Here is a 16,906-nt window from a genome sequence, read left to right on the forward strand (position 1 = left end):
GTCTTATTTCTTGTTTGTTTCACAATAAATAAATAAAATTGCATCTTCATGTTGTGTAAATCAAATGATACAAACCCTCAAAAAATCCAAGGCAACAAAATACAGTTGATGTCAGATGTTTACATAGCCAAATACACTTACTCAGTTTTTCACAATTTCTGACATTTAATCACAGTAAAAATGTCCTGTCTTAGGTCAGTTAGGATCACCACTTTATTTTAAGAATATGATATGTCAGAATAATAGTAGAGTGATTTATTTCAGCTTTAATTTCTTTCATCACATTCCCAGAGGGTCAAAAGTTTATACACTCAATTAGTATTTGGTAGCATTGTCTTTAAATTGTTTAAATTGCTTCAAACATTTTGGGTAGCCTTCCACAAGTTTCCCACAATAAGTTGGGTGAAGTTTGGCCCATTCCTCCTGACAGAGCTGGTGTAACTGAGTCAGGTTTGTAGGCCTCCTTGCTCGCACACTCTTTTTCATTTCTGCCCACAATTTCTTTATAGGATTGAGGTCAGGGCTTTGTGATGGCCACTCCAATACCTAGACTTTGTTGTCCTTAAGCCATTTTGCCACAACTTTGGAAGTATGCTTGGGTTCATTATCCATTTGGAAGACCCATTTGCGACCAAGCTTTAACTTCCTGACTGATGTCTTGAAATGCTGCTTCAAATTATCCACATAATTTTCCCACCTCATGATGCCATCTATTTTGTGAAGCGCACCAGTCCCTCCTGCAGCAAAACACCCCCACAACATGTTGCTGTCACCCCCATGCTTCACGGTTGGGATGGTGTTCTTCGGCTTGCAAGCCTCCCCCTTTTTCCTCCAAACATAACAATGGTCATTATGGCCAAACAGTTCTATTTTTGTTTCATCAGAGGACATTTCTCCAAAAAGTACGATCTTTGTCCCCATCTGCAGTGGCAAACTGATTTTCGAGCAGTGTCTTCTTCCTTGCAGAACGGCCTTTCAGGTTATGTCGATATAGGACTCGTTTTACTGTGGATATAGATACTTTTGTACATGTTTCCTCCAACATCTTCACAAGGTCCTTTGCTGTTGTTCTGGGATTGATTTGCACTTTTCGCACCAAAATACATTAATCTCTAGGAGACAGAACGCGTCTCCTTCCTGAGCGGTATGACGGCTGCGTGGCCCCATGGTGTTTATACTTGTGTGCTATTGTTTGTACAGATGAACGTGGTACCTTCAGGCATTTGGAAATTGTTTCCAAGGATGAACCAGATTTGTGGAGTTCTACACATTTATTCTGGAGTCTTGGCTGATTTCTTTGGATTTTCCCTTGATGTCAAGCAAAGAGGCACTGAGTTTGAAGGTAGGCCTTGAAGTACATCCACACGTACACCTCCAATTGACTCAAATGATGTCAATTAGCCTATCAGAAGCTTCTAAAGCCATGACATAATTTTCTGGAATTTTCCAAGCTGTTTCAAGGCACAGTCAACATTGTATATGTTAACTTCTGACCCACTGGAATTGTGATACAATGAATCATAAGTGAAATAATCTGTCTGTAAACAATTGTTGGAAAAATGACTTGTGTCATGCACAAAGTAGATGTCCTAACTGACTTGCCAAAACTATAGTTTGTTAACAAGAAATTTGTGGATGGGTTGAAAAACTAGTTTTAATGACTCCAATCTAAGTGTATGTAAACTTCCGACTTCAACTGTAGGAAAAATGCCAAGGGGGTGAATACTTTCGCAAGCCACTAACTGTCTTTTACAGGCAATATGCTGGACTTCACAGGACAGAGGTTGCTATCCGGTTTTGTGATAAAACAAAAAGGTGGTTGAATTTATTCTGCCACTGTCTCCTTATTGCCTCGGCCTTTAGGCCTATATATCACGGTCGCAAGGCATATGAATTAACAGCAAACAACGCAATTATCACAACACATACAATGTTGGTTGTAATATGGCTTTTTTGGGAAGGGGGGGGCTTGGCTTACCCAGTGGTTTTACCTACACACCGCTACTACTGGGAGGACCATTCAAAGAGCTGCCACTGGGGTGAGTTTGTGCTAAAGAAGCTAACCAAGACCACAGCTTAGTGGATCGTGAGTCAACCGATTCCAAACCAGTCCCAGAATAAGTCGCAGCTGCGGTCTCTGCATGGTACGGCCAGCGCCACAGATCGAGTCAAGGACGAGCATGTGCGAGGAGGATTTCTGCAGCTACCAAGATCTGCACGAGCAGACTGAGAAGCAGAGGGCGCTTCAGAGCATTATGGCTGAAACACCTCTTCCAGTATACTATAGGCGAGGAGACATAACCTATCCTAATATTTCATGTTGATTCTCCAGTCAGTTTTACACCTCAAACAAATACAGTTTAGCATACAATGGACAAAAGTTGGTGTTTTAAGTTAGTTTTTATTATGTGGATCACCAGAATTTTTATTCACGATTTTATACCAGTGATCTCCATTTTCACGTGACATTCCTGCTGCAGGTTTTTTTATTTAACCTTTATTTAACTTGGCAAGTCAGTTAACAAATTATTATTTACAATTACGCCCTAACCCGGTGAAACCTGGACGACACTGGGCCAAATGTACACCGCCCTACTGGGCTCCCAATCATGGACGGATGTGATGCATCCTGGATTCGAACCAGGGACTGCAGTGACACCTCAGACTGACATGCAGTGCCTTAGACCGCTGTGCCACTCAGTTCTGATGAGCCTGGGTGTTTGAATCAGACTGCCAACACGGTAGCAGTCAAGCACATTGAAACCCCTCAACCTCCTTGTCTTCAGGATAGCCTCAACTCCCGTGCTGGAGGTCATGCCTTGCACACAGAACAACTTTGAACAGGAGCTATTTTCTGGTACATCCTTTCTCTCACTACATATTCTTCTGAAACAAATTATTTTCTACATTGGTTATTGATCTAAACTCAGCAAAAAAAGAAACAGGACCCTGTCTTTCAAAGATAATTAATAACAATCCAAATAACTTCACAGATCTTCATTGTAAAGGGTTTAAACTCTGTTTCCCCTGCTTGTTCAATGTACCATAGACAATTAATGAACATGCACCTGTGGAACGGTCATTAAGACACTAACAGCTTACAGACAGTAGTCAATTAATTTCACAGTTATTAAAACTTAGGACACTAAAGAGGTGTTTCAACTGACTCTGAAAAACACCAGAAGAAAGATGCCCAGGGTCCTTGCTCATCTGCGTGAACGTGCCTAAGGCATGCTGCAAGGAGGCATGAGGACTGCAGATGTGGCCAGGGCAATAAATTGCAATGTCCGTACTGTGAGACGCTTAAGACAGCACTACAGGGAGACAGGACGGACAGCTGATCGCCCTCGCAGTGGCAGACCATGTGTAACAACACCTGCACAGGATCGGTACATCCGAACATCAGACTTGCTGGACAGGTACAGGATGGCAAAAACAACTGCCCGAGTTACACCAGGAATGCACAATCCCTCCATCAGTGCTCAGACTGTCCACAATAAGCTGAGAGTGGCTGGACTGAGGGCTTGTAGGCCTGTTGTAAGGCAGGTCCTCACCAGACATCACCGGGAACAACGTCGCCTATGGGCACAAACCCACCGTCGCTGGACCTGACAGGACTTTCAAAAAGTGCTCTTCACTGACGAGTCATAGTTTTGTCTCACCAGAGGTGATGGTCGGATTCACGTTTATCGTCGAAGGAATAAGCGTTACACCGAGGCCTGTACTCTGGAGTGGGATGGATTTGGAGGTGGAGGGTCCATCATGGTCTGAGGCGGTGTGTCACAGCATCATCGGACTGAGCTTGTTGTCATTGCAGGCAATCTCAACGCTGTGCGTTACATGGAAGACATCCTCCTCCCTCATGTGGTACCCTTCCTGCAGGCTCATCCTGATATGACCCTCCAGCGCGTGATTTCCTGCAAGACAGGAATGTCAGTGTTCTGCCATGACCAGCGAAAGACCCCGGATCTCAATCCCATTGAGCACGTCTGGGACCTGTTGGATCGGAGGGTGGAGGCTAGGGCCATTCCCCCCAGAAATGTCCGGGAACTTGCAGATGCCTTGGAAGAGTAGGGTAACATCTCACAGCAAGAACTGGCAAATCTGGTGCAGTCCATGAGGAGGAAATGCACTGCAGTACTTAATGCAGCTGGTGGCCACAGCAGATATTATAATAATAATAATATAATATATGACATTTAGCAGATGCTTTTATCCAAAGGGACTTACAGTCATGTGTGCATACATTCTACGTATGGGTGGTCCCGGGAATCGAACCCACTACCCTGGCGTTACAAGCGCCATGCTCTACCAACTGAGCTACAGAAGGACCCATATTGACTGTTACATTTGATTTTGACCCAGCCTTTGTTCAGGGACACATTATTCAATTTCTGTTAGTTACATGTCTGTGGCAATTGTTCAGTTTATGACTCAGTTGTTGAATCTTGTTATGTTCATACAAATATTTACACATGCTAAGTTTGCTGAAAATAAACACAGTTGACAGTGAGAGGATGTTTCTTTTTATGTTGAGTTGACATCATATTGCCTTGACTTTACATGTTGCAGGAATGGCCAAACAGGTACATCGGCGTGATCCATGGAACCACGATTGCATCGTCATGGACAACAATTCAGAGTACCAGAAGAACCTTCAAGAGTTTTTCCCTCGTGGACCAGATCAGCAGCAACCATGCACACAAGCAAAGCTCAAGACTTGAACCCCAAAAAATACAACCTCAACCTCTATATCAATGGCAAGGTTTTACTCATTCAAATTCCTTTGGCTAGAAATGCGAAGGGTGGAGAAAGGTGCTCAGCGGTGAATGGATCTGCCTACCACAGCTGACTGAGTCTGAAACCTGCCTGGGCAGGACAGAGGTGCCCAGGCAGCAACCCCTCTACAACCATAGGCCTGAGCTTTCCTCTTTACAATACGCAGTGGAGGGAGGGAGAAGTGCCTGGAAGATCAGTAGATCTCCTTGTCTTTAAAGGGGTAGTGCAGTTCATGATATTTCCACACTATGAAGTTGAAATTACACTCTTAAATCGGAAAAATTATGATAATGCACTTTCAGTGTAAGACCTTTTTGTTCAGGTGGAATTTCGTTTTTGGCCTATAGCATGACATCACAATCTGATCTGATTATTCTGACCAATGACCCCGTCATCTTTTATTTACATATGTATCCTCCTACTTTGAAGGGATAAGCAGGGTGGTCACTAGTTACCACAGCCAGAAAGTCATAAACCCTGCCTATTTCTACAATTTATCTTCTTAAAATCAAATGCATCTTAAACCTTAACTACATTGATTACCTCATCCCTAACCTTAAATTAAGACCATAAAGCGAATCTTTGTTTACATTCATTTTTACGATATAGACCATTTTGACTTTATGGCTGTGGTAACTAGTGACGACCGGTAAGCAAGGGTACCCTGTACATTCTCTAGACAATCCTATCCGCCAATCAGGTCTGTGTACGTAAATATAACATTTGTATCAACACGCCCACACGATCAGAATGAGCATTTCAATGGCAAAAGGATGCTGAGGAAAATAAATTATATGAAATATATTTGGAGTTATTTTCATGAAATAAACACAGTAATTTATGAGACATACAGTGACAATTTAAAATGAAATCAGAAATAATGCACGGGGGCTTTAAATACTGATGTTTTCTAAGCATTTGTCAATTATGTCATTGTGCTGTTAAGCTTAATTTATTTCACAACCCGAATACATTTATTTCACAGGTAAGCTGTTCTTTTAAAAATTTGTTTTGGTAATTGTGTGAGTCTGTACACCTATAGTGGACATGGACAAAAACGTGTTTTTGGCAAACTCACCCCAGGTCAGTATGGGCATGTGTGGGACACCCAGGAAGTTCCTCAGGAGCTCCAGCCACTTCTTCTAGCTTTAGACGATCCAGTGAAGAGATTTCAGAAGGCAGCAGCAGTGTGCCAGTACATCATTGGGACGGCAGACTCCAGCGCCCGTGGCATCCTTCGTAATGCACTACATCATGGTCAAATCAAATGTTATTTGTCACATGCTTTCGTAAACAACAGTTGTAGACTAACATTGAAACGCATACTTAAGGGCCCTTCCCAACAATGCAGAGAAAATTTGAAATATTATAGAAAACAATAAAGAGGAATAAATACAATGAGTAACGATAACCTGGCTGGGGTTCCAGTACAGAGTCGATGTGCAGGGGTACGAGGTAATTGTGGTAGATATGTACATATAAGTGACTAGGCAACAGGATAGATAATATGATAGATAACAGTAGCAGCAGCGTATGTGATGAGTCAAAAGAGTTGTGTAAAAGGGGGTCAATGCAGATAGTTCAGGTAGCTATTTGGTTAACGTTTTAGCAGTCTTATGACTTGGGGGTAGAAGCTTTTCAGGGTGCTGTTGGTTCCAGACTTGGTGCATCGGGTACCGCTTGCCGTGCGGTAGCAGAGAGAACAGTTATGACTTGGGTGGCTGGAGTCTTTGACAATTTTTAGGGCCTTCCTATGACACCACCTGGTACAGAGGTCCTGGATGGCAGGGAGCTCGGCCCCAGTGATGTACTGAACCGTACACACTACCCTCTCTAGCACTATCTGGTCTGATGCCAAGCAGTTGCCATACCAAGAATGACGCAGCCAGTCAAGATGCTCTTAATGTAGAACCATTTGAGGATCTGAGGGCCTATGCCAAATCTTTTCAGCGCCCTGAGGGGAAAGAGGCATTGTCGTGCCTTCTTCACGGCTGTGTTGGTGTGTGTGGACCATGATAATTCCTTAGTGATGTGGACACCGAGGAACTTGAAGCTCTCGACCCGCTCCACCACAAGCCCACCAATGTGGATGGGACGTGCTCGTTCCTGTAGTCCACGATCAGCACCTTTGTCTTGCAGACATTGAGGTAGAGGTTGTTGTCCTGGCACCACAATGCCAGCTCACTGACCTCCTCCCTATAGGCAGTCTCATCGTCGATCAGGCCTACCACCATCATGTAGTCAGCAAATTTAAATATGGTGTTGGAGTCGTGCACAACAGTACTTCCTGGGTGAACAGAAGTACAGAAGGTAGAGCTCTGCTACCTGTCCCGAGCATCCGATGTCAAACATCGGGTTAGGGCTGAGTAGGGTCTGTTTTTTCATCAACGAGTAGGGTGTCACGCCCTGACCTTAGAGCTTTTTATGTCTCTATTTTGGTTTGGTCAGGGTGTGATTTGGGTGGGCATTCTATGTTCCTTTTTCTATGTTTTTGTATTTCTTTGTTTTGGCCGGGCATGGTTCTCAATCAGGGACAGCTGTCTATCGTTGTCTCTGATTGGGAACCATACTTACAGTGGGGAGAACAAGTATTTGATACACTGTCGATTTGGCAGGTTTTCCTACTTACAAAGCATGTAGAAGTCTGTAATTTTTATCATAGGTACACATCAACTGTGAGAGACAGAATCTAAAACAAAAATCCAGAAAAATCACATTGTATGATTTTTAAGTAATTAATTTGGATTTTATTGCATGACATAAGTATTTGATCACTTACCAACCAGTAAGAATTCCGGCTCTCACAGACCTGTTAGTTTTTCTTAAGAAGCCCTCCTGTTCTCCACTCATTACCTGTATTAACTGCACCTGTTTGAACTCGTTAGCTGTATAAAAGACACCTGTCCACACACTCAAACAGACGCCAACCTCTCCACGATTGGCCAAGTCCAGGGAGCTGTGTAAGGACATCAGGGATACAATTGTAGACCTGCACAAGGCTGGGATGGGCTACAGGAGAATAGGCAAGTAGCTTGGTGAGAAGGCAACAACTGTTGGTGCAATTATTAGAAAATGGAAGAAGTTCAAGATGGCGGTCAATCACCCTCAGTCTGGGGCTCCATGCAAGATCTCACCTCGTGGGGCATCAATGATCATGAGGGATCAGCCCAGAACTACACGGCAGGACCTGGTCAATGACCTGAAGAGAGCTGGGACCACAGTTTCAAAGAAAACCATTAGTAATACACTATGCCGTCATGGATTAAAATCCTGCAGCGCATGCAAGGTCCCCCTGCTCAAGCCAGCGCATGTCCAGGCCCGTCTGAAATTTGCCAATGACCATCTGGATGAACCAGACGAGGAATGGGAGAAGGTCATGTGGTCTGATGAGACAAAAATAGAGCTTTTTGGTCTAAACTCCACTCGCCGTGTTTGGAGAAAGAAGTAGGATGAGTACAACCCCAAGAACACCATCCCAACTGTGAAGCATGGAGGTGGAAACATCATTCTTTGGAGATGCTTTTCTGAAAAGGGGACAGGACGACTGCACCATATTGAGGGGAGGATGGATGGGGCCATGTATTGCGAGATCTTGGCCAACAACCTCCTTCCCTCAGTAAGAGCATTGAAGATGGGTCGTGGCTGGGTCTTCCAGCATGACAACGACCCGAAACAAACAGCCAGGGCAACTAAGGAGTGGCTCCGTAAGAAGCATCTCAAGGTCCTGGAGTGGCCTAGCCAGTCTCCAGACTTGAACCCAATAGAAAATCTTTGGAGGGAGCTGAAAGCGACAACCCCGAAACCTGAAGGATCTGGAGAAGGTCTGTATGAAGGAGTGGGCCAAAATCCCTGCTGCAGTGTGTGCAAACCTGGTCAAGAACTACACAAAACGATCTCTGTAATTGCAAACAAAGGTTTCTGTACCAAATATTAAGTTCTGCTTTTCTGATGCATCAAATACTTATGGCATGCAATAAAATGCAAATTAATTACTTCAAAATAATACAATGTGATTTTCTGGATTTTTGTTTTAGATTCCGTCTCTCACAGTTGAAGTGTACCTATGATCAATTAGACCTCTACATGCTTTGTAAGTAGGAAAACCTGCAAAATTCGGCAGTGTTTCAAATACTTGTTCTCCCCACTGTTGGTAGCTTTTTCCCACTGGGTTTTTGTGGGTAGTTAATTTCTGTTTAGTGTTTGCACCTTACAGGACTGTTTCGGTTATTCTATTTGTTATTTTTGTTATAGTGTTCAGTTTTAATAAAGAGAGCATGACCACTTACCATGCTGCGCTTTGGTCCGATGATTCCTCATCTTCCGACGACGAATATCGTTACATAGGGTATGGGAAGGGTTCAGGTATCACTAAATGAATCACTAACGTTTTGAAGTTGAGACATTTGCTAGTGATCTGATGCACATTTTAAAACCTAAACATTTAACAAGACTAAGCCAACGAAAGAGGACATAACATTTAAATGTAACACTTAGCTCTCCCAACTGACAGGACACAACCTGCCTGAACTCTTGGCTCTGCCATATATAGGTTTATCAGAGTCCCGGGCAGAGTCTTGCAAGGCACAGGTGAGAGGAATTAGTTCATTCTTCTTCTATGGTATTATGGTGGTCCGCATACAACTTTAAAGGTATATTCCGCCACTCAGAGGATGGGGTGAAAACTGATAAACGTTAACGCAATAGGGAGAAGGGAAAGGTGCTAAAATATTCTTCTAATTTTAAAAAGTAAACCAAGTTAACTGTACACATTAAGTTGAATTGAAATGTCTATTCAGATCCGTACACAGGCTCAGGAACCTCTTCATTCAGAAATCATATTGGCTGTAAAGTCCTGGAGATCCAGAAATCTTTTTGCCGCCTTCACAATGATGTCTAGCTTCTTAGATGTTTTATCAGTTTGACTAGCGCAGTTTATCACTTGCGCTATAAACACAACAAAGTCCACCATCTTCACTGTTAGTGTGTCGGGATCCTTCTCCTGAACGGCATTCACTGTAGGCTGTGGAACATCCAATACCATCTTATCTCGACTCACTCCATAGCTATTTTCACTGCCTCCACATAGGAGACCTGCTGGATGGTCAAGGATCCAAGGCCTCAGATCAGCTTGGCAAATGACTGACAGATAGCCAGACTGCCCTCTCTCCCACAGGAGAGGAGAGGGGTGGCTGGGACGGTTTTATGACACCTCACGCCAATCACAAATTGTATGCAGCAGATGACTCCTTTTGGTCTCTAGTATCAAGATTGGAATGTCTTTGTTACAGAGACATTTTGCCGCTCAAAAACTCTAACATCCAAAGAGGGAACTTTGGAACAATATTTCTAAAATGCAAATATTAAGAATGGTCTCAGTGGGAATCTAAAGAATAATCATGTCATATTGCTTTTCATTTTATGATGTTATTGAAAACTGTATCACGGAAATACTGTAACTTGAAGAGCTTTCACACTGTGCATATCAGGTGTACATCCTTTATGTTGTGTAGGAAATATGAAGAACTATTAAACTATGTCTGTTAAGATAGGAATGTGATTTTAGTTCTAAAGAGATAGTTTTCATGTCCGCTGCACATTAACTAAGCCACGGCCCGAATGAGGTCAGAAGAGCGTGTCAGTGCTTAAAAGGACTCGCTAAGAATTATCATACCAGACCAGCAGACGTGAAGCATGAGCTAAACGTTAAAAATGGTTGAAACTCTCAGACCAGAAAGCGTGGAGTTGTGGCTACACGTTGAAATGGTTGGAAACGTAGAACTTTGAATCTCAGCACGAGGTGAAGAAGATAAAGACTAGACTTTAACATTGACAGTCTGCAGCTGTGCATGTAAAAGTGGTCCTAGAACTTTGGCTATCTACCCAAGGAAGAGAAGAGGCAAGAACCTCATCTCAGACATTCACTGGCGAATCATTGAGGCCACAGACAAACAAGAAGGACATTGTGACCTCTGGTGGACAATCAGAGCCTTACACCCACGAGAGAGCCCACTGAAACAACCTTCCGACAGGGCTTGGTTCTGGCTGAGATAGAAGATGACGAATGAAGGCATTCACCATGTAAATACATTCGTTACTTTCTTACCCATAAATGTCCCTTTCTCTAGCTCTCCTTTCTCCCACCCCCTCTCCATCTGTGTAACAAGCCGTCATATCATGTCAGTCCACTAGGGACATTTGTCTCATGTCAGTGTGTATGTGTATTCTGTGTTATTATTTAGTTGGTAAATAAATAATTAACTCAATTTGTGTAGTACTCAATAATCAGAAAAGGCTGGGTTCTTGCAATTTCAAGAGGTCTGCAATGTTCAGAATGAGACCGATATGAGGTAATGATTAATAAGTGACTGTTATCGATATATAACTGATATATTATTATGTATATATATATATATTCAGATCCGTACATATATATATATATATATGCACACATCTTCTTGAGTTTAATTCAGGAGATGGTAACTCATTAAACAAATTCCAAATAAGTTAATTGTTACATGATTCATTTAATCGGGTAACAATTAAACATAGTGGACTGAATAAATAACAGTCATCAGATTGATTAAAGTCACGACAAAGGGCACTCCGGTAATGTGATTCCCATAATAATTACAGCAATGCGCTTCATCTGACTATTCAACGATGACATTTATTCCTTTGACAAACACTTACCTGGTGTCCAAACTTTTTACAATTGTAACACTTCGGCGGCTTCTGTACATAGTCTCACTGCATATCTCACATACCCAAGTTTTCAATGAGTTGGGAGAAACATTTCATCAAACGACAGTGAAACCGATAGACAGAAAGAAGGAGAAACGCCTATCATTCTGGTCAAGCAATGTGCGTCTACCACCCCTGGCATGTTATTCTAAACAACACAGCCTATATGTCCAATGAGATGCAGGAGATGACACCTTTTACTGGTGCACTACTCTGAAATCATAGCTTTCCACATCACATCATTCCACTTTTCCCAATTCGTCAGGCCCCTCAAAAAAACATCCTTCGTCACGAATCACACCAACCATAAACTGCTGTTAATTTCCAACTTTAGCCCTTTTTACTCCACTGTTCTTCACCATCGCCCACTCAGTCTCACCAGCTTCACTTCTGTAAGTCGCTCTGGCTAAGAGAGTCTACTAAAATCTACTAGGGGATTTTGTAGTTGTGAAGGGGTTGACTTATTCTCAGGTATTGATGGAGCTGGCTCCTCCACTGCAGAACCTGTTTGGAGAATTGTGTAACCTTCATCCATAGCTTCAGTAATATGTTTGGGCCTGCAGCAGATAAAATAAATTGGCCTGAGGCACACATCTAGACAGCTAGATCAATCTGCTAATACAGGACATGTGCAATAATGGATGTATTATTATTTTTTTTCATTCTGATTTTTTCAGGGGGTGCTGCAGCACCCTCACTTCCCGCAGCTATGCCTGGCCTGGGAGCTGAATAACACATTGTTCTAAATGAAGGGCCAGAATAATAGCATGGACGAACCTGGGTGTGTATCCTCTGTGAATTTGGATATAATAATATTTTATATCAGCCTTAACTATTCATATTGCTAAATATACCCGACAGGACTCTTATTTTGAAGGATTAAAAACATACAGTGACCAGGATGTTCACTACAGACAAAGTAGTGAGGAAGGCACAATACCGACTCTTCAACCGCAGGATGCTGAAGAAATTCGGCCTGTCCCAGAGAGCCCTCGCAGTGTTCTACAGGAGCACCATCGAGAACATACTGTCGGACTGCATCACAGCCTACGGCAACTCCACAGTCTAAAAATTAGGGGTTCAACTGGAGTTCTTCTAAGATCCTCAAAGATCTTCGAAGAACCTTAGGGTTCTTGGCAATGAAAAACAGTCCGAATGGGTTCTTCAAAGAACTTCTTAGGAGATGGGGTTCATCGAGCAACCCCCATTGTTGCTGGAGTTCTTCGGGGAACTTCGCAATTGCAACTGAAAATGGTGGTGCAAAGTTTGAATTGCAACAACAGTTAAAAAGGTAAATTGGGTTGATGTTTGGTTCTGAATATGTATCGAAATAATTTATATAATAATATAAAATACTAACGAATAACGAAAAGGTTCCTGGAGTATCCTTTAGGGGTTCTTCAAATTGAAACTGTGGGGGAACCCCTAAAAGTTATTCGAAAAACCTTTTGTGGGAAACCCCATAAATTCTTCAAAGAATCCCAACGCTCTAACCACTAAGCTTACGTGCCGCACCATGGAAGTCAATAGATAGGTTTGCTTCCAATCGCGAAAGATTTTCATGCGACTATTCTAAAATCTGCATAAATAAAATATGTATATTTTCCCACGAGAGATGTGTTTCCATCAAATTGATTTGTTGCGGATTAAAGTATGTGCGTGATGACGTAGTGCACATGAAAATGTATTTTGCGGTTATATTCCCATGTTGGTTTCCATCGCATTTTCAACTCTAACGATGGTTTTCTCACAAAAAAAATGTTGTGTTATATAGTGATTGTGCCCACTCTGGTATTGGCACATGCGCCATACACAACATTTTGCAGTTAGGTTTACAGTGCGTGTATAGCCAATACATGATATGATTAGTATAGACAAAAGAGAGATATTATGTTAATTTAAGGCGCATCAAGCTCATCATCACCTTGCACTTTCACTAGCCTGTGAAGTTCATCATAATTTATTTCATCTGTAGCCTTATAAACTGCGTGCTTTCCCGAGTCATAGTGAGAGGTCCATGTGTTTATGGATAATTCCATCGCATGACTCCAAGTTTACTTCCAGATGAAGGTTATTATATCAATATTTGCTCAGAGGCGTTTCCACAGCCAATTCCTTCATAATTAATTTTAGACACAAAAAGATTCCACCATGTCGAATGAACAAATGATCTGTCAGCATATACAATTGTACCAACACTTCCTTCAAACACAGCTGTCGTTATTATTATTACTTTTTTATTAATTATGACTTTACTCACATAAAAACAGTGGATGGAAATGTGGTTTCAGAGAGTGTCGAATTTAGACAACAAAAAATGTAATTGCTAATTTGTTATGTGAGGTTTTTGATCAATAGAAGTTCGTAATTGTTAGGTTGTTAATTAAGAATGTACTGGTATAAGTGGACGCACGTTCGCACGTTCGCCATCTAAATAAATCGAGGAACAGTTGTGCCTGTTATTCACACGCGTATCTGTCCTCTCATTGGCTAGAATGTTCCCATCTGATTGGGCCTCTTCTATATTTGACGAAATGTATTTCCAGTTTTAGAGAGGTCACTCGACTATCTTGTCAATATAATAGAACATCTTTGGGTCTGGCTACCTAGGTAACTAGTCTTGGGATGGCTGCAGAAAGGCTCATATCAGCGGTTTCTGACTACCCAGAATTATACAACTCAACTTTGACTTCATATAGAGACCCGGTAAAAAAATTAGACGCATGGAAGGCTGTGGGTAAACAATTGGGACTGAAAGGTATGATCTGATTCGCTAACAACGTTAGCATACATTTTGGCTAACTAACGTTAGATAGCTAGCGCTAGCACGAGTTTAACTTGTCAATGCTCTAGTTAGTTATTAAGTATGACATCAGACTATTGAATAGATTGCAAACAACATTCAGACCGGCCTCGCCATCGAGGGTAATCTCCAGGTATAGCTAGCTACTGTTTTGCCTGGTTAGTTTCAGTTGTTTGTAAAACATTTTTGCAACTGTTCCTCTGTTGTTCTGTTAATTTAAATGGTTTAGTTAGTTATATTGTATTAAATGGTATGCTGCGTGCCTATGTCAATATACCGTGGAGAGTAGCTAGTTAACATGCATTGTGGCAGTGTGTCACGATTTGTTTACTTGTTAGCTAGCTAGCTCATTAGCTCACCATCATATGTAAACAATGAATGGAGCAAAAATGCATTACATTTATACATGTAAATATCATGATTTATATCATTCGATAGGCTATGGTTATCAGCTGTGCAACGTTTGAATTCTGAGTCAGTTTTTTGGATGCCACGGGGAACTGGCCCATATTACTCCAAAGATTCCCACAGTTGTGTCAAGTTGGCTGGATGTCATTTGGGGGGTGGACCATTCTTGATACACACAGGAAACTAAGCGTGAAAAACCCAGCAGTGTTGCAGTTCTTGTTACAAACCGGTGCACCTACCACCACACCCCGCTCAAAGGCACTTCAATGTTTTGTCTTGCCCAGCCACCCTCTGAATGGCACACATGCACAATCCATGTCTCAAGGCTTTAAAAATAATATTTAACCTGTCTCCTCCCCTTAATCTACACTGATTGACATGGATTTAACAAGTGACAGCAATAAGGGATCATAGCATTTACCTGGTCAGTATGTCATGAATAGAGCAGGTGTCTTTAATGTTTTGTACACAGTGTGTGTTGCTGCTACTCTGTTTACTATCTATCCTGATTGCCTAGTCACTTTATCCCTACCTAAATGTACATATTACCTCAACTACCTCGTACCCCTGCACATTAAGCCCTTGTATATTGCCTCTATTTTATTGTTCCTACTTCAAAAAATGTAAATGTTTACTTTTTAACTGCATTGTTGGGAAAGGGCTCTTAAGTAAGCATTTCACTGTGAAGTCTACATCTGTTGTATTCAGCGCTTGTGATAAGTTGATTTGGATTTAACTCTAATGTTGGCAATATAATGTCAAAATTGGAGTTCAATATAATGTCAACATTTGAGTGAAATTCTTGGCTATGGTAGTGCACATCTTTTATCCACTGACTACGTAACTGTACACTTCAGAGAATGGGGACCTTAACACATCCATGGCTCTGATTTTTTTTGTGGGGGGGAAGTGGTTAAACCTATACTAGCCCTTGATCATGACTATTCCATTACACATAAATCATTGGCCAAAGGCGTCTTCTGTAGGGGAATCTGAACATTAACACACGTCGCTTGCGGTACAGTATTAGAAGCGTAAGGGAGAAAGCAGAATGGCGCCTAGAATTTGAGCGTTATACCTACAGCATCCCTCAACTTGAGCCTATACCAAACTAGGCCAAAGTGGCGTGTTTCCATTGAGCCAAACAATAGACTCAGTCTTGTTTCAACTAACCAAATATGTAGACTAGGGGGTTAACAAAATTGGAAGACTAAATGTGTCTGAACACAGCTCATCAAAATGACCATGTCATAAACCATTTATTACACTGTTATAGCCATAAAGTAAAGTAAAGTACAAAACCGATTACTGTCAGATGGTAACTTGCATGTCCTTTTGTTCCAGAGGAAGATGCCCGAAAGAAATGGAGAAATCTGAGGGATGTGTTTACGAGGAAAGTGAAAGCAGATCGGATTCGTGGTGGCAAAGGGAAGGCCCTCAAAAAATGGCGATACAGTGAATTAATGGCATTTTTGATCCCATACATACAGCGAGGTAGAGGCACTGGCGGCAACAATAGCACAGAGGAGTTTGAGGATGGAAAAGATGACACAACTAGTAACTCTGATGTCCTGATTGATCTAGATGGAAGTGTGGTTGATACCAAGATGTCACCACCTTTGGACAACAACTTGCATGAGATGACATGGAAAGATTCCTGGCAAACAGCTGGACAGGGAGACAATGAGGATGAGATGTTTTTCATGAGCCTTCTCCCTCACCTCAAGCGTTTACCTTACAAGAAAAAGTGTGCAATTAAGCTGAAATTCCACCAACTTCTCCATGATGCTGAATTTGAGGACACAGATTAGTGAATCTATATTTTGTATCAAGGATTTGGGACTTTCTTAGGACAGAACATTTTGATGGAAACGCACACAAATCTTACAAATTTCTGAGTTTGAGCCCACCGATGTTTCAGTGTGGGAGTGATGGATGGGACAGGGCTGTAGTTTAATGACAACCGAACTGAGTTAGACTTTTTTTTTGTAGTCTAATATTTGTGGATAGGGCTGCTGTAAACATATAGATCCTTTTTACTATATATATATATACAGTGGCTTGCGAATGTATTCACCCCCCCTTGACATTTTTCCTATTTTGTTGCCTTACAACCTGGAATTAAAATAGATTTTTCAGGGGTTTGTATCGTTTGATTTACACAACATGCCTACC

General features: G+C 41.8%; 1 protein-coding gene across 1 annotated transcript in view; it reads right to left on the reverse strand.

The window, feature by feature from the left end:
- The window catches only part of rpap1 (RNA polymerase II associated protein 1), a 33,686-nt gene extending 27,693 nt beyond the window's left edge, over positions 1-5,993 (reverse strand). Inside the window, exon 1 of the mRNA XM_046366571.1 lies at positions 5,858-5,993. The gene's annotated coding sequence lies outside the window, so the exon portion shown is untranslated. The remainder of the gene's footprint in view (positions 1-5,857) is intronic.
- Positions 5,994-16,906: the final 10,913 nt, after the last annotated feature.

The sequence above is a fragment of the Oncorhynchus gorbuscha genome, linkage group LG10, assembly GCF_021184085.1.
Source record: "Oncorhynchus gorbuscha isolate QuinsamMale2020 ecotype Even-year linkage group LG10, OgorEven_v1.0, whole genome shotgun sequence".
Classification (NCBI taxonomy): domain Eukaryota; kingdom Metazoa; phylum Chordata; class Actinopteri; order Salmoniformes; family Salmonidae; genus Oncorhynchus; species Oncorhynchus gorbuscha.